We start from the raw sequence: 23,434 nt of genomic DNA on the forward strand, positions 1-23,434 counted from the left end.
CTGACAAAAAATAAGATCAGGGGATAAGATGGGCTTCACATGCAAGTATTGGCCGATCACAATCCCCCAAAATTAAGGAAATTGGCGCCCAGAAATCGACTGGCCGATAAATGTATCCTATGTTATACATGCATAGGATATAATGTAAACAGCACTATCAGAGATGCAATAAGTTTATAGCAGGTGTGCGAATGATCTAATATTCTAACTGTTGATTCCAGCAAGTCCACATTGTTAGCAGAAATAGAGGGACCCAAAACCAAATTTCGCTTAGGGCCCCATGAAGGCTTAGGTTGGCCCCGGACACTTTTGTAATTTTTCACATCTATATTTTCTTAAGTGCAAAATGTTTGGTACAACATAAACGTTTTGTGTTTTTTAACTGTAATTTTTATATGTTAGTAAGTCGGGACACAAGGTTTGTGCTACTTTTTACATTCTGACTCATTTAAAACCTTGGTTAAATACAGAAATGTGGTCTCAGGGTCTAGGTTACAAACCAGTTCATGCATTCATGTTTCCATGCGCGTGAGCCGCTGTTGTTTAACTTGAGGTCATTAGTTAATCTTTATTCATCAAGAGCGGACATGATTCAGCATGTGAGCTGTGTGCTTTGTAAAAATAAGTCTTCTCTTTTGCTGCATGCCTTCAAATATTTGCTTTTGCTTTGTCTCAGATCAACAGAGAAACTGCTGAAATGTTCTCCAAAGTTAAAAAAGGCTCATCTTTGAAGACTGCAGGGGGATTTTTATCTATACAGATGTGTGGTGTGTGTGTGTGTGTGTGTGTGTGTGTGTGTGTGCGTGTGTTGGTACTAACCAGGGAGTATATTTGGATGTAAAGTGCTTGTTTTTTTTAAACAGAGGTTTTTTGTCTTTGGGAAATATTCAAATCATAATTAACTTTGACATCTGAGACAATTTCTCCCTCGTCTGGGTGGGCGTTGATCAAAATCAGAACTAAATTCTCTCTGGAAATCCTCTGGGTCCCTTTTTTCCACCTATTGACTTCAGGCATATGCGCGAGTGTTCATCCTCCAGAAATCCTATTCCAGTTAGAAGTGGAGAGCAACAGGTCAAAGACCAGTTAGTGTTCACCTGGGGCCAAAGGGTGTGTGAGTGGATTAGGGGCTGGGAGGCGTTCACACCTGCCTCAGGAGACACATTCTTCTGACTAATAACTGCAGGTTTGATTGCCAAATGTGCTTGACTCTGTTTTGAGTGTTTCATAGTTTAAATAAGTTCTAGTTGCAAAACTGCAGAAGTTTAGTTTTTGTGTTTAAAGTTCTTTTTTAAGAAGAGGTCAGAAATGGTTGCTGGTTTCTGAACACTTCTCTTCCTTCACCTTTTATTGTAAGGTGATCTGGAAACGTCTGAGTTTCCCTTTCAGACTGGTTGCCCTGGCAACCCGATCTGGGATTCAGCTAATGTGGCTAATGAAGTAGCGGAGAGCCGGACATGCTACCACCAGTCAGAGTAAAACATGAGATTAGAGTTAGAGCTTGAACTAGATCTACAGGAGATTGACATTGTTTTCATAACTAACATCATGCAAGGATCTTGAAGGAGTGATACGGCGGGCTGGAAGGAGATCCTGTAGCAGTCAATCTAGCCACAAATCTGAAGATTTCTGTAAGACAATCTCATAATCATTTTCAGGCAGCAGAGATAATTTTCCACCGTAACACAGGTAACACTATCTGGTGTTGACAAGTCCTGCTAATTCACCTCATTTGCTCTTGCTGCTCCTCTTTAAATCTCTGCCTAGCTTCCTGACCATGCGCTCTGACAGAGACACGTTACTTTGACTTCCTTCTTCTTCTCCTGCTCTGCTTCCATGAAGCCTCTTTTTCAACTCATCTTAGGGTCATAGTTCAGGTGTTACTTTAGCTTTTGAGATGCTAATGAGCTGTCTTTACTTGTAAAAACTATACAGTGCTGCTATGGTTACACATCATTACAACTGTCTGAAAGTAAAACAGTAAAAATCCTTCCAACTGCAAAGCTTCCAGAACCAGAGGGAATGGGCTCTTTGCACCTGCCGCGCTGACGTCACAACCGCAATGCGCAAATGCGGCTCTCTTTTTTCCGCTTTGAGTTACCATGACAGCTAGAAAAGACAAAGTCGTATTTCACATGCAAATAAAACAATATTATGCACTTTGTTTTCTTCCTAATATAATGGGCTTTTAAGTTTTTATGGATTTCCAAGTGGTCCTGAATTAAGAAGATTGTCGCTACCAGTTAAAGCTAACGCCGCACAGCAAAGTTTACAGCCTTCACTTCACTCCGGATCAACTTCTTCAGCCTAAAGAAGAAGGTAAAGGAGCCTCCTGTGTTATTTCCATGGAATCACTTCTGTATTCAGCCTGAAAGAGTTTATGGGAACCAGAGAGCAGACCAGAACCAGACAGCCGAGCTACTGATCCGCCTGGACACACTGCTGTAAACACTGTCCTGCTTCACAAGAAACATGCAAAACTAATAAAGCGAAATAACACGGAGACCTTAAGGAACACGGCCATATTTTTCTTAAAGCAACAACTCTGAACCTGAACAGTCAGCTGAACTAGAACTCCAACACCAGAGCTGCTCTACTGTTAAGCTATGGGCTTGTTGTTCCTCAGACTTCAGAAGCAAAAAGCCTGAACCATAAAATCCCAGTTACTTGGTCTCTGACACTAACGACAATAAACACATGTAATATACTTGAAAATATGGTAAAAACATTGTCCGTTAGAATGATGAAAAATGTTTAGATACTTAAATAGCACATTTTTACAAGAAAAATGTCAGAGAATATTGCCTACTAGCATAAGCTAAAGCCAATGTTAGCCACAAAGTTTAAAGAAAGTAAAACTCACCTTTGTATCTGTGAATGTATAACGAGGCGAACATCTTAAAACCTTTCTCCAGCTTACTTGTTGGGGCTTTGGATCGATGTTCATCATTAACTGTTACTTTGGAAAAGCCCTGAAAATACCCAGTGGAAAGAGACATTTTCAATAGATCGGAAACAATTGAGCCGCTTTTCCCCGAACGTGGAAGCTGAGGTGCAAAGAGCCCATAGTTTTGTTTTTTTTCTCCGAAGAGTTTTTGCGGCGCTAGTGGCTCGTATTTTTTCTACAGTAGGCAGACAGGAAGGAGGGTGAGGAGAGGGGGGAAGACATGCGGCAAAGGTCGTCGGGACCGGGAGTCGAAGGCCTCCAAACGTGGGGCGTGCTAACCCCCTGCGCCACCACAGCACGTAGCCCATAGTTGTCAAAACCTTCTATACATCAACCAAAAATATGTTCAAAAGTTTACAAAAACTACATTTCAGAACTACATAGCTCATTCTGCTACCATAATCAGTTCTGAACCCAGAAGATAACCAGAGTTTATCTTCAGTGTTTTTATGTAGCTTTTCCATCTTTGCGCTCAAGAAAAACATCGTTTAAAATCGTGAGCTAGCTGCTTCAGCTAACACTGACTATAAAATGTTGTGGACATGGTGCCAGAGTTATCTGAACATATGAAAATTCTTTGCTGGAAATTTTTTAATTTTTCTTGCTTCCACCTTTGGTTCTTTTTCTTTTTCTTTCTGGAAACTGATTAAAGAGTGAAGAAAATCTTCATCTGGGACGCTTCCATTTTTAGTCTAACACAGGGTTTTTTAAAGTATGAAAGGGTGAGCCTCCCTCCAAGGAGCACAATGCCTGCTGCCCCCCCACCCCCCCCAATAATCAACCTACACACAAACAAATGCCACTACAAAACACCTTCTAATTGCTTTTATTTTAGAACCATCTCATCTTTTAAAATGACACTTTATCTGAATGAAATTTAACACATGAACATTTTATCAGGGCCTTTGTATGGCAAATACGCCTTTTTTCATTTTTCTAATGATAAGAACAACTCCAAACTCATTTTTCAACCGTTTTCTCAAACAAATGTTACATCTGAGATTCTGAGTTTAATGTTTGAGATACCAACAGTGTTTTCACATCTTAACAAAAACATTTTGATCAGATCTTTGGAACACATCTGTAAATGTTGCACATCTCCTTGAAATTAAAAAATAAATCAAAAACCTAAACAGTTGCAAAATCGTGGAGCTCTTTTTGTGGCTCATCTGAACAATTTATCTCGAGCTAAAAGAGCATGCTGTATGAAAGAGCGGAGGCATACAAAGGAAAAAACAATTACGCACGCTATTCGCAAGACAGCAAGCAGATAGCTTCTTTTCAGGTTTATTTTTTCCCTCGCACCGCGCCTCCCCTAAAGTGCTCTGGCGCCCCCTAGGGGAGGCGCGCCTCACACTTTGAAAACCGCCGGTCTAACATAATCGTTGACCTGTGCCTTCTTCTCTGTTGTCTGTGTCTTTCACTGGAAGCATTGCAGCACCACCAACAGGACTGGCATGGTTACTGTAGCTTTTTATGCAATTTTTGTGGTTTACTCTTTATAAAACATTTTGAAACACTTTGTGTGGACAATATCCAAAATTACTTATCAGTGCTTGAAGCTAAATTAGGCTTTTAACAATAATACATAAAATGCCAGACATTGATTTTAAACAGTGATATCGTCAACAAACATACAGCTGCTTGGGGCGTGCAGTGGTGGCGTAGTGGATAGCGCGGCCCATATTTGGAGGCCTTGAGTCCTCGACGCGGCCGTCGCGGGTTTGACTCCCGGACCAGACGATATTTGTCGCATGTCTTCCCCCGTTTCCTGTCAGCCCACTGTCATATAAGACAGCGGTCCCCAACCTTTTTAGTCGCGCAGACCAGTCAGCCCTTCGCAATTTTGCTGCGGACCGGGGGGTCCGTGCAGTAGGCTACTCCGATGTTGTTTTGTTACTCATTCTGCTGCAAGTTGGCTCAATTTTGACGCACAAGACGTAACCGGTAAAATCCGGTTTAGGATTTTTCAAAATAAAAGATGCAGAAGTAGTTCATTATTTCTTGCGCGGCCCGGTACCAATTGGTCCGCGGACCGGTGGTGGGGGACCACTGGTATAAGGGACACTATAGCCCACAAAAGACCCCCTAGAGGGGTAAAAAACCCCAAAAAACATACAGCTGCTTTACTTTAGATTGAGAAGAAAGCAGTCTGATGGGAACATTTTGGAAATGTTTGTATCCGTTTAATGTGTCTTAACTGGTTTCTTCTCCGATTGTCACTTGTTCCTTGCTGCCGTCCGGGTTTCCACATGTCTGTCTCCTAATTACACTGTTGCCCTCAGTTTATGTCTCTGTGTTTGGCTCTCCGTCTCTTCAGCCTGAGCACATTAAAGTTCTTCTGGTCAGGATGCTGCCAGAATCCTGATCAGCTCAAATTTGCATCTAAACAATGGGACTGAGTTGAGAGGCCATTCCTCTCCTCTCTTTTCTCTTCCTTTAACCCTCTACCACGCCTCTTTTTTCCATTCTCAGCTTTGCTTTGGTGCCTCTGCCAGCAGGACCTATTGCTGCTCCTTTTTATCTTTTCTGAAAATGGAAAGCAAAGAATGAAGAGGCAGCCTGTCTGACGACAGAATGAACTGACTGTTTCTGGACTTCATCTTTGCTCATGGACCTCATGATGAAAACGATGCAGGGTTTCCCCCAGTGTGTTATAGGCCTGGCGGCCCGCCATGCTTTACTAGTCCCACCGCCAGGCTAAGCCTTTCTTGTTTATGTTTTTATGAAAATAATAATAAAAAAATCACTAATTTCTTTTCTTTTCTTTTTAAGCCAGGTTGCAAGCGTCTCTGTTGCTCTGAGCGTTTCATAGACGGAGCAAAATTATTCCTAAAATATTTGTTTATAGAAGATGGGTTTATAGTTTATGCATTTAAATCCGGACCAATCAGACAGCTGGAGACTCTGCGCGATGCCTTGCTCGTTGCAGCAGCTGGATGTCTTACGTTACCTTCAGCGCAGATCCCACGTCTCCTTTCACTCAAGCTGGACACAGGCTGACCTGTATGAATATTTACATCAACCCCCTGTGAGGAATTGTTTAGAGTTTTTGATCAAGGTAGGAGTTTAAACCCCAGCATGTTAGCTCTGGCTGTGCAGCTCTACATGAACCAGGAATAACTTGTAGTGGCGTTTTCAAAGTTGCTGAGCGAGTGGTGAGAATGATTTATATTTGTGGAGAAAGAGTTTTGTGCAGCTTTTCCATCTCAACACGCTGCCTAGCGTGTGGCTCTGTTTTCCCTGTAAAGTTTATGTATGTGTTCCCAGTTGACCGGTGTGTTAGTGGTTAATGAACCAGCTCTGACCTCATCATGCAGGTTCAGCCCAGTGAGGAGCTTTAGCGCTCGCCTAGTAGTCGCGCATCACGTGGGTTTTATATTATTTTGTTGTTATTTTTAGTATTATTTTTCCGATTACACGAAACATCAAACCATATCAAATACTTTGTCCACTTAGTCAGACAGCGTTAATGTGCACGGTTGCATGGAGATCTGAGGAACTCGTCCCTTAAACTGGACCAACCAAAATAGTTTCTGTGTCCCCTTGTTAAACAGTCAATAGACACGAAATGGAAGAGCTACTAAAGCCACATTAGCAGCATTAAATTAAATCTCCCGTTTGTTCCACATCTCTGCGCAGTGCAGAGGATTTAACTCATCAAGCAGGGCCGATGTTCTGTTTATTTGTGCTACCCGTAAATCCGTCCTACCTTGTGGTAATGCGAACATCGATGTTACGTCACGTACTGCGTACTCAGCAGATGTCTTATAAATACGTCCTACCTGTGGAAGTTTTGGTTTCATGTGTTTTATCTCATCGCAGATTACGGTAAGCTTTATTTAATTTATTTTATACCATTAAGCTGCTGTATTACTTCATATTTTTAGTTTACATGACAGGCAGCTTGTAAATATATTCATAAATGACTTTAGTTTGCCATCTGCAATGTCGTTACTGTAAACAAGTTATTTGGCGGTTAATCAGGACAAAATACGTTGTTTTGTGGCTTTTTTGTCTCTATACTTTAAAATATTTCAGTTTAATAACACTCTTTATTAGCTAGTGTAATAGTAATACAAACACCTCTGTATTTACAATATTTTTTAACAGGTAGGATATTCTACTAAAAGGATTAGTGCATACATCTATAGCTTTTTATTTTAAACAGGTAGAATATTCAGATAAAGGAAGTGATCTTCTTGTGGTTTTTTTTTTTTTTTTTTTTTTTTCTTAAACTTTATTTATTGTAATAAACAACAATACAAATGTACTGTGAACAAATCTCAGGAAGATAACAATAATTTACCAGGGGGAGCATAAAATAAAGCAAGAAGATAAGAAAACGACAATAAATATAAATATGTATAAAGGAAATAGCACAAATTGTGATACGTGTGCCAGATGTCACAGTGCATTAACATAAAAGATAATCCAAAATTCCAAGTTGATTACAAGCCCGTATTGTTGATTCTGCTTTTTGATTAGTGGAGGACTGAATTGTTGATAAATAATGTTTAAGTTCGATCAAAAAAACTAAAAAATGTGGTTTTTTCTTCAAAAATTTGCATTTATGTAGGTGAAATTTAGCCTTAATAATTAGTAAATTGATAAGGAGACTCTTTACATTCATTCCTCCATTTTGTTGAAATCCAAATAAGACATTTTCCCAGTATAAGTGAAAGCCTGCTGAAATTTTGGAATCAACAAAGTTACAAAAATGTTGCCAAAATATTTTAGAATGAGGGCACAACCAGAACAAATGAGTGACCGATTCTGGGCAAACAACACAGAAGGAACAGTTCACATCAATGTTAGAATTGAATTTCTTTAAATAGACTTTAACGGGGTATATTCGGTGAATGAGTTTAAAAGAAACTTCCTTTATCTTGTTAGAGAGAAGAAAGTGATTAGGGAGCAGCCAGATAAATTTCCAAGACACAGTAATATGAAAGCGATTCCAATAATGAACGACCACAGGAGTAGAGGTCACGTCCTTCAGAAACAGGGATCTGATCGACTTATTATTGTTACAAGGAAAAGGATTCAAACAAATTTTGCCAACAGGAGAATGTATGGGAGATAAAATGGGAGAGTGATAAACGATTCTCGGCTTCTGCCGAAATAACATACAGATCTTTGTAGAAACGGCACCAAAAACTGTGGCATATTCTCCAGGAGAGACAGGAAAACTGAACTTACAGAGAAATTCTTCATAAGTCAACAACAGACCATCACTGTTGAACAATTGGTCAACCAAAACAATGTTATTATTAAACCAAGAATCAAAAAATATAGTTTTCCTCTTATATAGAATGTCCTTATTATTCCAAATAAAGTGTCGGTGAGGAGAGAAGTTATGCTTGTAGATGAGTAACCATGATAAAAAGGCCTGCCGATGAAAATTAGAGAGTTTAATTGGTAGTTTCGTTATATCAAAATTACAAATTAGAAAGAACTTTAGACCACCAAATTTGGAAAAAATATGAAAGGGTATAGTATTCCAGAAAGACGCTGGAGAATTAAAAAAATTACGGATCCAATTTATTTTAAAAGTATTATTTAAGATAGAGAAAGATAAGCAGTTAAGTCCTCCGTTTTCATATGAATTCATTAGAGTAGATTTTTTAATATAGTGAGTCTTATTTTTCCATATGAAGTTGAATAGCAGTTTGTCAATTTCCTTCTCATTTTTATTGTCAATGTCTAATGACTGTGCAGCATAAATTAGTCTGGAGAGGCCTTCAGCCTTTGTAAGCAGAATACGGCCACGCAAAGAAAGATCTCTAACTAACCATTGATTAAGTCTTTTTTTTAGTCTTTTGAATTAGCGGGTCGAAGTTTAGGGAGCTTCTTTTTATTTGATCCTTCGTGATGTTTATACCTAAATAAATAACCTCATTCTTAACTGGTATAGCTTCAATTGAGGCTATAGAACAGTCCTTAATGGCCATTATCTCACATTTTTTAAGGTTAAGAGAAAGACCTGAAGCTTTGGAGAAAGTACCAATTTCCTTAATAGCTAAAGAGATTTGGCTCTGGTCTTTTAAAAATAAAGTAGTGTCATCTGCCAGTTGTGTTAAAGTAACCACTCTATCAGCAACAGTGATCCCTTTTACAGGACCAGTTTTAATATGATCGGCCAGAAGTTGAGCCACTAAAAGGAACAAATATGGGGAGACGGGACAGCCTTGTCTGATTCCTCTGCAGAGGTTGAATCTAGGAGAGGAGCCGTTTCTTAATTTGATGGAGCTGTTGCTGTTTTGATATAAGGTTTTAACAACAGAAGTAAAGAATTTCCCAAACCCAAATTTATTTAGACTCTGAAAAATAAACTCATGTTCGACCGTATCAAAAGCTTTATAAAAGTCTAGAAATAAAATAAAACCATTATCACAAACAAGATCAGGATAATCTAAAATATCTAAAACAAATCTTATATTATTTGTGATATGCCTATTTTTCATAAAACCGGATTGAGTTTCATCGATAATTGAATGAAGGACAGATTTTAATCTTTTAGCTACAACTAAAGCAAAAATTTTGTAATCATTGTTAAGAAGACAAATGGGACACTAATTATCTAGAAGTAAAGGGTCTTTTCTTGGTTTTGGTATCAGAGTGGTTAAACCCTGAGTGAGGGTTGTAGGGAGCGAACCGTTTTCTATACTTTCATTAAAAACTTGCAAAAGAAAGGGAGCGAGGTCGAACAAAAAGTGTTTGTAAAACTCAGCACTCAGGCCATCAATTCCAGGGGATTAGTTCATTTTGAGATGTGAGATGGCGTCCACAATCTCTTGTAAAGAGATTGACTCTTCACAGCATTCTCGTTCACTATTAGAAATTTGATTAACTGATAAATTGGTCAACAGGGCATCAGCTGAGGCCTGACAGAAGTTGGAGAGATAAAGAGTTTCATAAAAGGAACTGCAATATCTAGCTATATCATCAAGGTTATCTGTAACAACATTGTTAATCTTTAGACTGGTAATAGAATTAGTGGTTGAATTGTGTTTTTCTAGATTAAAAAAATAATGAGTGTTTTGTTCTCCCTCTTCTAACCATTTTCTCCTTGATCTAATAAACGCACCTTTACTCTTATTAATGTAAAAATGATCCAATTTAAGTTGTAATTCCGTTAACTCTTGTAGTTCAAAGTCATTTAAATTAGAAGGATTCGACTGAGTGAGTTCAAATATTCTCGTTACAATTTTGGTTTCTTCATTTCTATTTGTCTTAGCCTTGTTACTACCAAATTTTCTTAGAAATTTTCCAGATTCAAATTTAAAAAGTTCCCAATTAATACCATAAAGATCATCTGCTTGAGCTTTATGCCAGAAGAATTTCAATAATTTGTTTATCTTTATAGTGACCTCTTTATAGTTTAATAAAGAATTATTCAATTTCCAGTATGAAGGAGAATAACTAGAATATTTACCATCTGAGAGTGTTATAATTATTTCAACAACTTTATGGTCCGTAAGGGGAGAAGGTAAAGTATTAACAGTCACAGATTCTTTCTTTATTGAATCTGAGATCAGCCAGAAATCTATCCTAGATTGTTGAGATAATGACTTATTACTCCAGGTAAATAAATAGTCATGTGGATGTTCAGTTCTCCAAATGTCAATTAGATTAAATGTTTCCATAAAATCTTTAATAGTCGGGCTTGAGGCATTTGGTCGACCAGGAGGCCATTTATCAAGGTTACCATCCAGGACAGTGTTGAAATCACCTCCCATAAGAATTATAGCATTTGGCCATTTTTTTAACCATTCTATAAGGATCTTTTCAGCTGTGATAAACAGCTTATCGTTATCTCTTTTATTATTGTAACCATAAATATTGGCACAAATGAAATGACGATTTTCATAGAAAAAGAGTTGAAAAATAAAATGACCCAGCGAATCACATTCAGTAGAAATAATATTCCCATTAAATCTATGTTTTAAAGTCATGACTCCTGCAGAGCGCTCAGACCCATGAGAAAGCCAAACAGAATTACCCCACTGGGATTTCCAAAAAGTAACATCATCAACTGTAGAGTGACATTCCTGAAAAAAACAGAAATCAGATTTAAAATTTTTGGCAAACAAGAATAATGCTTTTCTTTTTAACATATTGCGCAACCCCCTGGCATTAAGAGAAATAAGCGAAAGAGATAACATATAAACAACAGAAAAAGTAACTTAATGAATGAAGGTATTTATAGACGACATGAACACCGTGAGTCAGTACCTTATTAAAGTTCCAGATCTCAGTTTGCAACCTAGGGTAAAGTTCCAAAATAGTGGACCCATCAATGAGAATAGACTTGCAATTATTCTAGCATTGGAGTAAACACTGCGGGTATCTCCACCCTGTTGATAAAACCACGACCCCCTACGAAGTAGGCAGATTTTCCCTCTTCACGAGCCTTCTGGATACATGGCCAAAGCTTCTGCCGGGATTCACGGTCTTCTTTACAAAGGTCTTCGGTAAAACGGAGACCATTTCTCTTCAGGAAGTCATTTCCCTTAGCCGCTTTCCACATGGAATCACGATATCTCCTCGCAATGAAGCGAATGATGATAGAACGAGGGCGGGAGTTATCAGCGACCTTTCTACCAACTCGATGAGCGACATCAATGAAGATCTGAAGCCTTTCTTTATCCTTCAGAAGAATCTCCTGGCACACCCGCAACACCTCCTCCCGCACATCCTCCTTCTCGGTCTCAGCGACTCCATGAAGTCTGAGGTTCCAACGACGACCATAGCGCTCCATCTCAGTAACACGGATTAAGCAGGACGTTGTATCTTTTTCATTGCGCTCCACTCGTTTTTCCACTGAGTTAATTTTCATTTTAATATCCTTGATTTCTTCTAGCATACTTCCCAGCTTTGTTTCTAAAGCATCACTTCTCGTGTTGATCAGGTTAGCAAGCATAGCAATAACATCATCAGGATTTGAGTTGCTATTTGTTCGTAGCATATTTGGAAAAGGCTTCTTGGCAACAGGAGGCTTACTTGGAGTTACCGGGAGCGGCGGGAAATCCTCTTCACCAATCTCCGGTTGGAGAGCCGGACCGACATAGTCGTGGTCTTTCTCATCAATACCAGTGCAGGTTTTTTCCAACTTGCTGTGGTCACTAGTTCTTTTTTGGGCTGTTTTAGGCATCTTCCCGAGAGTAAAGTAAACTTACAAAGTAGAAAAGTACTCGACTGAGCGCTCGTACACTCAGGAAAATTGCAGAATAAGAGTGCTAGCACTGAGAGCACGGCATAGAGTGATTTACGCTGCCGCCATCTTTTAATCTGTCCTTCTTGTGGTTTTGTCATGGATATAAATTGTTCCAATGCTAAGCTAAGCATAAGTCCTAAGCTTCCACTTCAGTCCCGTTGTACTATTTGCCATTATAGTGCTGTTATAGTGACTCAAATTCAAAAATAAAAAAACTTAAGACGTAAAGATGATCAAAATAAAAGGTGAATCCAACTCAAATAGTCACCTGATGCACCGAGGCTTACACAGTCCAAAAGATCAAAAAGGTCAAAATGCAGTTCTTTGTTTTATTCCGTATTCAGGCAAACAAGTCACAGGTTCACAGGACTCTGCTGCTTTTCCTGCTCTGATTCCTGCACCTGTTGTCTGACTGATGTACTGACAGACTGATGACTGACTGATTAGATAGACTGGCTGACTGGTAAAAAACCATATGACCACCCACGTGCATAATGAGCTATTTAAAACCTACCTGTTTATACTGTGAAACACCCACGTCCCAAACTGACATTAATGAACTAATTAAGTGAATTACTAACCAAAGAACTTATTTTAAATAACAAATTAAACAAAAATTCTAATTATAAATCAACTAGAAAATAAGCAAAAAATAAAAATAAACTAAATAATCTAAATTCTAAGATTTAACTGAAAATGGAGAAATAGCTCCTACACCCGTCACTCATAATGTTATCCAATATATTTAACATTAACACAACCCGCTATAGTTTTCTGTTTGTAAACATGACGGTAGGAGTTTTGGATGCGTAGCACTGACAGATAGACTTAGCTATCTATCCGTGCTACAGAAGGAAAATCTGACGAGGTAGCACTGATAGTCAGAATACCGGTCCAAGGCTGTATGAGGCCTGGAGCAGAATTTGACTTAGGGGCCCCTCTTGCTGCTAAAACATCAGCACCTCTAACAGCTTCTGTGTTAGATTTAGTGAAATCTGAGAGACGGGGAGTAGTTTAACTGGCCAATCTAAAAAGCAATCAGTTATAAAATAAGATATAAATTAGCAAATGCAGTTTACTTATTTGTATTTGTGAACAAACAGCTCAAACTCAAAGATTAAACTTACAGCATCCGATTGTTGCTATGGTAACAAAACAATTTAACTATGAATATTGTTCTTTGATCTTTGACAAAGTAAACTTGCCAGCTCCTTAAAATCTTACATAAAATATAAATGTTAAACAATTAAAACAATTGTAATTTATTTAGGCTGAGACCATTAAATCAAATTCAGCAGCATTGATGATCTGAATAAACAAATTTATGTATCTGTAGTTTGTGTTAAAATATTAGTATTTATGGGGGCCCTGGGGGCCTTATGGAGCCGCTGACTTAAATTGATTTAAACAGAAGTGCAAATAATTGGTATTCATTTTAATTGTGTTTTTTGATTTGTTGTTTTTAAGACTACTTGTGGGTTTAAATATCATTTCACTGGCAATGTTTTCCCGTAACATATAATTACACAGTAATATTTTTAAATTTCCTGTCTGCTTAACATCTTTTAATACCAAAACACGGTGGACCGCCCCGGTGCCCCGACCACCAGGCTTAGAAAGTTTTCTGGGGGAAACCCTGTGATGAAGTCCACACACATTCCCCTGCCTGGTGCTCTTAAGCAAGCTTACACTATGTGACAGCAAATCTTCTGTAGTGCCATCTATTCACAATGCCTAAATCCCTGGTGTCCATTAGACAGCCCGCAGCACAGACTGCTGGACGAACAGATTCCTCATTCAGCATCAGTCCTTTTATCCTTTTAACATCCTCATTTCTCCAAACTAAAACTGATTTTGAATTGGAACAAACACACTAATGCTCTGAAACAGGAGCTAGACAGAATGGTTATGTAATCTGAAATGTTATCAGGCATTGTTGACATTGTTTTCTGATTCAAAACCATTTGAATAGTTGAGTCAGTGGTTTGTATTGTAATGTTTAATAGTGACTGTTATTCAGAGGGAATACAAATCAGCTTAGCTTTTTTTGAAATAAAAAAACTAGATAGAAAAATAGATATCCATGTAAATTTACTAGCTAACACCAAGCTTGCAACATTTCATTATGTAGAGAAATATAAAACAAATGTAGCTTTGGCATTAGAACAAACTCAACTCAGTCACTATTGACTCCTGGTTTTACTAAAGTTAATACTAAAGTCTACAAGGTTTGTGGCTCTTATTTGTAACCAAAGCAGCATCCAGGATTTTTCATAGACTAAAAAGTGTAATATGACAGAAGAACCAGAGTGTGAGCATTCAGAGCGCTGTAAGGCCAGTTCGCTGTTTGCTGGATTCACCTTTGTACTGAGAGTTTCTTGCTGTTCCATTTGTCCTGCACTCTGCAGGCCGCAGAGTGACTAATCACCTTTGGGTTGAAGTTTTTTATGAACACTTATTTCTTTTAACTCTTCTGCATACTGTGATGATTTTACTTCAGGAGGAACAGAACTGCTAGTGTCTAAGTGAATTCCTGAGGAAACAGCATTGTATCACTGGACTCTCATTTAGTACAGTTAGAAGACAAATAATTAAAAACAAGAGGCGCAAGCAAATACCTCCATTTAGCAGTGGGTAATAAATTATGAACAATCAGTGTTGATTGTGCATAATGCATCAGAGTTTTTAAAGGTGTGTTTTGGATTAGCTCTCTTTTCGCTCCCACCATCATTCTGTGAAAGGAGCTGAAATGAAATCCACCAGGCAAATAAGGCGGCTGCTTGGAGATGAACAGTTAAGATCCATGATGATGCCTCCCTAAGCCGCCCTCCAAGTAACTGACAGAGTTTTATTTCAGGCCTCCTCCCTGGGAGCGTCCCTTTCCCCTTTCCAGCGTTAGTGATGGAGATGCTGCAGGCGGCGGCTCTGGTTCCAGTGTGTGTCCCAGTACTTCTGTCTATGACGTTTAAATTACTTTGTGTATTTGTTTCTAGACAGGGATGAAGAGTTTCTCTGGCTTTTTTTTGTCATTCAGGCTGAGAAGCAGAATAGAAAACCTCCTCAGACCAAACTTTTGAATTTAACCGCACTCCGATGCCAGTCGGCTAAATTAAAAAAACAAAAAGGAAATAAAGATGTTTTTTTTTCATTCAAACCCAACTTGGAAGATGCAACTCAATGAGGCTAAGTTACATGATAAAACAAGATGGCGGCGCGTGTAGACGCTGCGGCTCGAAGCTCCCGTGTTTTCGTTTTTTTTAGCCTGTTTTTATTGATGTCTTCGCTCAACACACTACAAGAGTGGCGTGCGGGCTAGGCTACAAGCTAGCCCTCATAAACCGGCCCTCCCCAGCCTCTTCCTCGCCAATGCCAGGTCCCTCGTCAACAAAATCGACGAGATGCGACTCCGGATTACTTCTCGCCGGATGGACAGCTGTGTGACTATTGTCACAGAGACCTGGCTGGAGGATAACATCCCGGACGCAGCGGTGGAGATAACAGGGCGCGCTCTGTTCCGGGCGGATCGGACTGCAGCTTCGGGTAAGGGCGGAGGTTTGGCATTGTATGTACACAATGCCTGGTGTACAGCCACACACTCTGTCGGAACATTCTGCTCTCCTGACTTGGAATATCTGGCGGTGAAATGCAGACCCTTCAAGTTGGTGAGAGAACTCTCGTCCATTGTGATCGTGGCCGTCTACATACCACCGAGGGCTAATGCTAAGCTAGCATTAGAGGAGCTGTACTGCCTGATCAGCGTGCAGATGAACTCCAACCCGGAGGCGGCCGTGATTGTGGCGGGGGACTTTAATCACGTGGAACTGAAGGCTGTGTTTCCCAAATTCCATAAATCCATAAACTTTCCCACCAGAGACAATAACATTTTGGACCAGGTCTACTGCAATATCCCCGGAGCCTACAAGGCTGTAGCAGCTCCACATCTGGGCATGTCTGACCACATCTCAGTGGAGCTGATTCCTGTCTACAAGCCTCTGGCCTGCAGAACTAAGCCGACCACCAGAATAGTTAAGGTCTGGACTGAGGAGGCCTCCTCTGCACTTCAGGACTGCTTTGAGCATACAGACTGGAGTGTGTTCAGGGACGGCGCAGACTTGGAGGAATACTCATCGTCCGTTCTGTCCTATGTTCAGTTCTGCACCGACGCTGTCCTCCCTGTTAAGACCATAAAAGTGTTTCCAAACCAGAAACCATGGCTGGACAGCACAGTACGGGCCCTGCTGAAAGCCCGGGATGCTGCCTACAGGTCTGGAGACAGGTTGGCTTATAGCAGGGCCCGGTCGGAACTGAAAAAAGGTATTAAGCAGGCCAAGCTCCAGTACAAACAGCAGATTGAGGAACATTTCATCAACAACAACCCCCGAAGCATGTGGAGAGGCATTAGAACCATGACGGACTACAAACACAGCACTCAGCTGACCAGCCGCGACCCCACCCTGCCTGACACCTTAAACAGTTTCTTTGCCCGCTTTGACACGGTGGGCAGCAGAGAAGCCGTACATCTACCCCAACTGGAAGAGCAGCACCAGCCCCTCGTCTTACAGAAGCATCAGGTGACGTCCACCCTGAGGAGGATCAACACCCACAAAGCTCCAGGACCGGACAAGGTGTCAGGCCAGACGCTGAAAACCTGCGCCGACCAGCTGGCAGGAGTGTTTCTGGACATTTTCAATCTGTCCTTGCAGCTCGCCACGGTTCCTGAGTGCCTCAAGTCTTCCACCATCATCCCTGTACCGAAGAAGAGGTCCATCACCAGCCTGAACGATTACCGGCCCGTCGCTCTGACCCCGGTGATCATGAAGTGCTTTGAGAGGATTCTTCTGAGGTACATCAGAGACTTCATCCCCACAAACCTGGACAGCCTTCAGTTCGCCTACAGAGCGAACCGGTCAACAGAGGATGCTGTCTCCATCACTCTGCACACAGCCCTGACCCATCTGCAGCATCCCAACACCTACGTCAGGATGCTATTTGTAGACTTCAGCTCAGCATTTAATACCGTCATCCCAGACAAGCTGGTGCTGAAGCTACTCGAGGTGGGGCTGCCCGCTTCACTGTGCCACTGGATCAGAGACTTCCTCACCAACAGGCCTCAGGTGGTGAGAATAAGTGGCTCAACATCGTCCCCACTGGTCCTCAACACAGGCACGCCGCAGGGCTGTGTGCTCAGCCCAGCTCTCTTCACCCTGTTTACACACGACTGCGTGGCCATCCACCCTACCAACACAGTCGTGAAGTACGCGGACGACACAACAGTAGTGGGTCTCATTTCAGACAACAACGAGACCCACTACAGAGAGGAGATTCTGCAGCTCACTCAGTGGTGTTCAGCCAACAACTTGGTGCTGAACACAGGGAAGACCAAGGAGGTCATTGTGGACTACAGAAGGTCCAGGAGGTCGGCTCACACTCCCCTTCTCATAGATGGAGAAGTGGTGGAACGTGTGGACAACATCAAGTTCCTGGGCCTCCACATCACGTCTGACCTCTCCTGGAACACAAACACCCCCCACCTGGTGAAGAAAGCACAACAAAGGCTCTTCTTCCTCAGGAAACTGAGACGGGCTGGACTTTCCTCACGGCTGCTCGTGAACTTTTACAGGGCGATGATCGAGAGCATCCTCTGCCTCAACATGACTGTGTGGTATGGTAGCTGCACAGCACTGGAGAGGAAACAACTGACACGGGTGGTGAGAACAGCACAAGGCATTGTGGGATGCCCCCTCCCAGACCTGGACTCCATTTACACAGACCGGGTCAAGAAGAGAGCTGGATCCATAGCGATGGATTCCAGCCACCCGGGCCACAGACTGTTTGTGCCGCTGCCATCAGGCAAGCGGTACAGGAATATACGGACTACAACAAATAGACTGAGAAACAGTTTCTTCCCCACAGCCGTCAGAGCCATTACTCCCTGCCGCCCCCCCCTCCCACACATATCATAACCTCGCAGTCACACATACATATCCCCCACCCCCACACAGCCATATTGTTCTGCACTTTGCACTGTCACATTATCTGTACTTTGCCATAATTGGACCTGCTGCTACTTTGGTGTGGTTGAGTGCCTTTAGTTCCTTTAGTTAATTTAGTTGTATATATTGTTATTATTATTATTGTGTGTTTGCTTATTTATACTGTATATATTTGACCTTTTGCACGGGAGCTGCAATGGAAATTTTGTTGAATTCTGTTCAATGACAATAAATGCTATCTATCTATCTATCTATGAGACCGCTGCCTGGAAACAGCTGGTATGTTCATTCAGATGTCACGGTATCGCATTCAGCTGGATGATAAATTGTCCCAGATGTGATTGCAATAAATGGTTGTTTTGAGACCATTTTCGAGTAATGACATAATAATGCAAGAACACATTCTCAAAGATTAACAAATCTTAAAATTTTAACAATGGAACTGGAAGACATTTACAAATATCAACACATAAGATGAAATATGAAGTCTCTGTAAACAACATTATCCTTCAAAAAGGATCCAGTTGAGACCAAAACACCAGATTGAACACTTTTATCATCCAGTTTTGGTAAAAAGAGAGAGAGGAGAAAAACAGTAAATCATGCAATTGGAAATGATTGAGCTGGTTTCAGTTTATAATTGATTGTTGCATATTGCAACAGGCCTATTTGGATATTGATTGGGCAAAAGTTCCACATTTTAGACGGCACTGCCAAAACACCCTGAGTCTGCTGTAGTTGTCAGGCCAGGCCACTAGATGGCACTGTGATTTTAGAATGTCATCAGATGCGCATGGGCTTTGACCCTTAGGTTTCATCTCATTATTAACAGTAACCTGCCTCACATGAACAAAGTGCTCATATAACACATTTCTTATGGTGTCAATCTGATCAGGTTAATTAGCACGATGCTAACAGTTTGTTTGTTGTTTTCTGGCTGTGCATGCGCAGAATAAACCCTACCGCTGTGCGTTCTGCCTTCGTCTGTGGAGTACTTCACACCTCTGTGGTGGCATCAACTCCTGCTCTCAAAAGAGCCGGAGAGTCAAAAAGAAACAAACATTCGTGTTTATCTGAACAGTGGTTCCATGTAAATGGGGCCGTAGGAAGGAATGAGCTGAAGCTCAGCGTCTGAGTCAAGGCGATGCTCAGGGATGGAGAAGATTGTAAATTATCACCCTGCGGCTCCTGTCAGAGATTCTCCTTTTCATATCAGTATTGACAAAAGCTTTGGAGGCCAACCTTGGTGTGGCAGGAGGTTTCCTATTGGGGGGGTTTAGCCTTTGTTGCTGACTTGCTGCTTCCTAAAACCTTTCCCTCCCACCAACCTATCTTCCATCAGGGCCTCACTATGAAAGCCCTGACTTGGTGGTGAGACCCAAGTCAGAGCTTGGTGAGGCCCACCAAGTCAGAGTGAGTCTCTGACTTGGTGGCTGGGACCTTGCAGCACCAGGTTCATGATATTGTTTGCCCTGCCCTCAGAGTAAAGCAAAAAGCCTCCTGCGGCCATGCGCTCTGCCCTCTGCAGGCTGCTTCTTCTCTGCTTGGAACCAGTCAATGCGTGGATGTATTTCTGTGACCGCTTTGCAGGGCTCTAAATGTTTGTGCGCTCAAACACCATGCCACTTTGATGTCAGGACTGCAACTTTATTCAGTGTTTTGAAGATTAAGTGTGCATCGGCATGCACCACCCGAACCTCTCCACTTCCCCTGCCCTGCTTGTAAGATTCCTTCACAAGTTCTCTCTAGGCCTCAAAGTCATCTGCAAACATGGTTATCATACCTGATGCGATGACTGTTATGAGCTTCAGCACACGTCCTCTTATTTAGATTACTTCATCTGAGTGATCACCAAACCTCCCAGTCGCTTTTTTCCATTCCAGATTTGTTGCTTCTTTCCTTTCCATCTTTGCATGTGCTGTCCTGCTCCACTGCTCCCAGAAGGCTGAAGTGTGCTGAGAATCACGGTCAGAGGAGTGCTGGGGCTGTGGGGGAAGCATATGATTGGACATCCTCCAGAGGGGGGTGCGGTGGCTGGGTTTGGGAGCATCCTCCTCCCTTCGACCGGCCCCTTTGTCCTCTAATGGCTTGGCCGAGTAAAATTAGCTGCTCTGTTCAGGAGGCATTAGGGGTCATTTTACTTGATGATGGCCGTTTCTCTCCTGTTCCAGCCTGGGGGATGGAATACTCTTTAGATAATTGCTGAACTGAAAACTTGTGGTCACTTTTAAGGAGATAACTAACCCGTTGTACTATTGGACATTAGAGACATTTATTTCTGCTGCCATCCAGCCTCTGGTAAAATCAATTAACCCTGTAATGTGGTGGTTTATTAAACCTTTTAGGACTTTTCTCTTTAAAGAAAGGTTAGAGGTCAGAGTTCAACTGCAATACTAAAGCAAGGGAAGAGCTTATTGTCTTGTTTGAAGACACTTTACCAAAATGCAGGCTCGACGCAGAGGCCTAAATCCACAAAATCTAATTGAGGCCAGCACCGATACAGTATGTCCCCTGACTGCTCCCACTTTCTCTTTATTACCTCCAAGGTTTGTCTTCTTTGTATTGAAGTATAACATTAGTGCAGCTCTTATTGGTTGCAGAGGCCTGCTTAATAAACCAGTTGTTCCAGGGACTCAGAATATGTCTCAATCAGTCATGCTAAATCAAGTTACAGTGACATTTATAGGACAAAGGATCGGGCAGTTTACCACTGGCAGAGGCCCAGAAGGATTATTATTATTTATGGGAACTACTTAGACATATTGATCCACCCTCTATAAAATGACCAAGATACTTTTTAAAGTTACTCCCTTTGCTTCAAGAACACTGAAAGGACTACAAGCAGAAGTTTTCTCCGGTCTCGTAGATGTCAGCCATAACCTGATTACCAAACAAGGAATATTTCTGTTTTATTAAAAATGATTGGTGCAAGTGGAATTCATACTCTTTCGCCTTTGGGTTTCAATCTTTACATGTTAAAAACAACAGCATGGTGCAGAGCAGAAGCTGTATTCAGTCACAATGGGCATGACTCTCATAGATTAGGGTTCTGGGTGATTCATTCCAATCTTGGTGTGACTATACAGCCTGGAACCAGAACAGACTCAACATCAAACATTACAGGCACAAATACATAAATACACTCACTACCAAAAATTAGTGAGATGTCCCTTTGCAGATAAATTACATGCTGTGTACCACGGTACTTTTATTGAGCCTTAGGAGAATTGGTAGATGGTCATGTGGTTGGTTTCCTGCCACACTCAGCTTTTAAAGTGCAGGAGTAAGTTTCAGAAGGGTTGAGGTCAGGGCCGTCCCAGAACCTTATTGTTAGTTTGCTTTAGCTATTCCAAAGCCAGTTTTGATGTGTGTTTGGGATCAGTATCCTGCTAGTTCCAACCATCTAGCTGTTTGTTCATAGCCTCACCTTGACTCGCCGCCACACGCCTCTGTTCATCTGGTTGACGATGACACTTTTGTTCAAAAAGGCATCTGGCCTGCCCATATGTGTAGCTGGGAACTTCATTTGAGCTCAAAGGTGCTGGTTTTGGAGCAGGCATCTTGTTTGGCTCCAATCTCAGTGGATGGTGATATTAAACTCACTCCGAAGTGAACTAATGCTTCCACCAGTTTCCAGTTGGAAGAATCTCAACAGTTTTGATAAGGTCAGTGATCAAATATCAAACTAGAATTATACATTGATGTTTTTGGTGCGAAAGTAAGCGAATGATTTCTCTGATCCTTTCTAAGGGTGATTTATCCAAACATTATTTGAGATGTGTGGCTGCATTAAGATCTATATAATGTTGAACCTTTGTGGATGAACAAAAGCCCAGATTAAATTCAGAGATCTTTTTATTTAATCCATTAAAGTTGTTTGTTGTGTAATAATTTCACCCAGAGAAGATAGTGGTTTAAAAGCACAGTTAAAGCCTGGAATTGACACGACTTTCACCAGTGATGAGTGTATCACTGTAGATCATTACAAAGCAGAATGGCTGCAGGAAACGGTTTTTGGCTCTACTGTGACACAAATCTGATGTTTAAGGCATTGTGTGGATTGTTTGAGTACATATTTAGTCCAAACCAAAGTTCCATCACTCTGACTTGCTCACATTTAGTGAACAGCTTCTAATACAAAGCATATAGTGAGTCAGGGAACTGGCATCAGCCTTCCTATTTGCATTCAGTTTCCAGTGTTTGCTAAAGTGCTCTTGTACCTGCCTGGTTGCTAAGGAATTGGCACTCGGGTAATGAAATGCCCATCGCTGACGGGAGCACTTGATTGTGCTGAGACTGAGAGAGTGGGGCCAAGTGAGAGGGGGAAGGGAGCTGGAGCGAGGCAGAGAGCTGGGATGAGTGAATATATCAGGGTTGGGAGAGGAGAAGTGGCAAGAGTGGCTCTGGTGGCAGTCATCCAATACCAGACGAAGGGCTCTGAGCAGTCTACTTACAGAACATGCTCTTCAAAAGTTGTAAAACTCTCAAGGATAAAAAGAGTACAACCATGAAAGCTTTGCTGAATATTAACAGGGCTCCATTTATTTATTTTTCAGCTTGAAATCAAGACAGGAGGACCATAAAGACAGCCGCAGCTGAGAGTTTCACCTCAGCAGCTACTTTTCAATTACAAATGTGTGCAAAACTTTGTCAGGGTAATGTTAAAAAACACAATTTCACAATAGTGGTGTTTCAATTAAATAAGAAACACATTTAAATTCATTTTAATAGCACGCAGTAAGTTATTAAAGAGACTTGCCAACTACTTCCTGCTTTCTTCTTCATGGTTTGGTCTAGTGGCAACATCCAGTTATTGATTATGTGACTTGTGTGATCAGAAAAAAAGGTTTACAGAATAAACTAATTTCAATAAAGTAACAAAAACCTCATCATAGCGACAAAACATTTTACTTAAATTGTTGTGTTTCCATTAAGCAAATTGATGCTTAATGGAAACACAAATGAAAGCGAAGCCCTGATTTACCATTATTTTAATAACATTCTTATTATTGATTTGAATAGTTGTTTTCTGTTCCTTTAAAACGGTTTCTTCCTGTCTTCACTTTAAAACGATGCTGAAACAGCTTTTGAGTTTTCTTCTCTCAGCAACAGCATTCTTACCTAAGAATGTGACTGTGCCATGTACTTGCTCCTGAGCATGAAGCGTTCACTTATAGGGAGAAATATGGAATTTTGGAGTTTCTGATGATGTCTAAGTTGATCTCTTAGTCATAGTTAATTTCCAATGGCGTGGTCGGCCATGTTTTCTAGATT

At 41.1% G+C, this 23,434-nt stretch overlaps 1 protein-coding gene across 8 annotated transcripts in view; it reads left to right on the forward strand.

The window, feature by feature from the left end:
- The window catches only part of agrn (agrin), a 440,494-nt gene that overhangs the window by 18,324 nt on the left and 398,736 nt on the right, over window positions 1–23,434 (forward strand). The gene's annotated exons all lie outside the window — the stretch shown is intronic.

The sequence above is a fragment of the Xiphophorus couchianus genome, chromosome 1 (genome assembly GCF_001444195.1).
Source record: "Xiphophorus couchianus chromosome 1, X_couchianus-1.0, whole genome shotgun sequence".
Taxonomy (NCBI): Eukaryota; Metazoa; Chordata; class Actinopteri; order Cyprinodontiformes; family Poeciliidae; genus Xiphophorus; species Xiphophorus couchianus.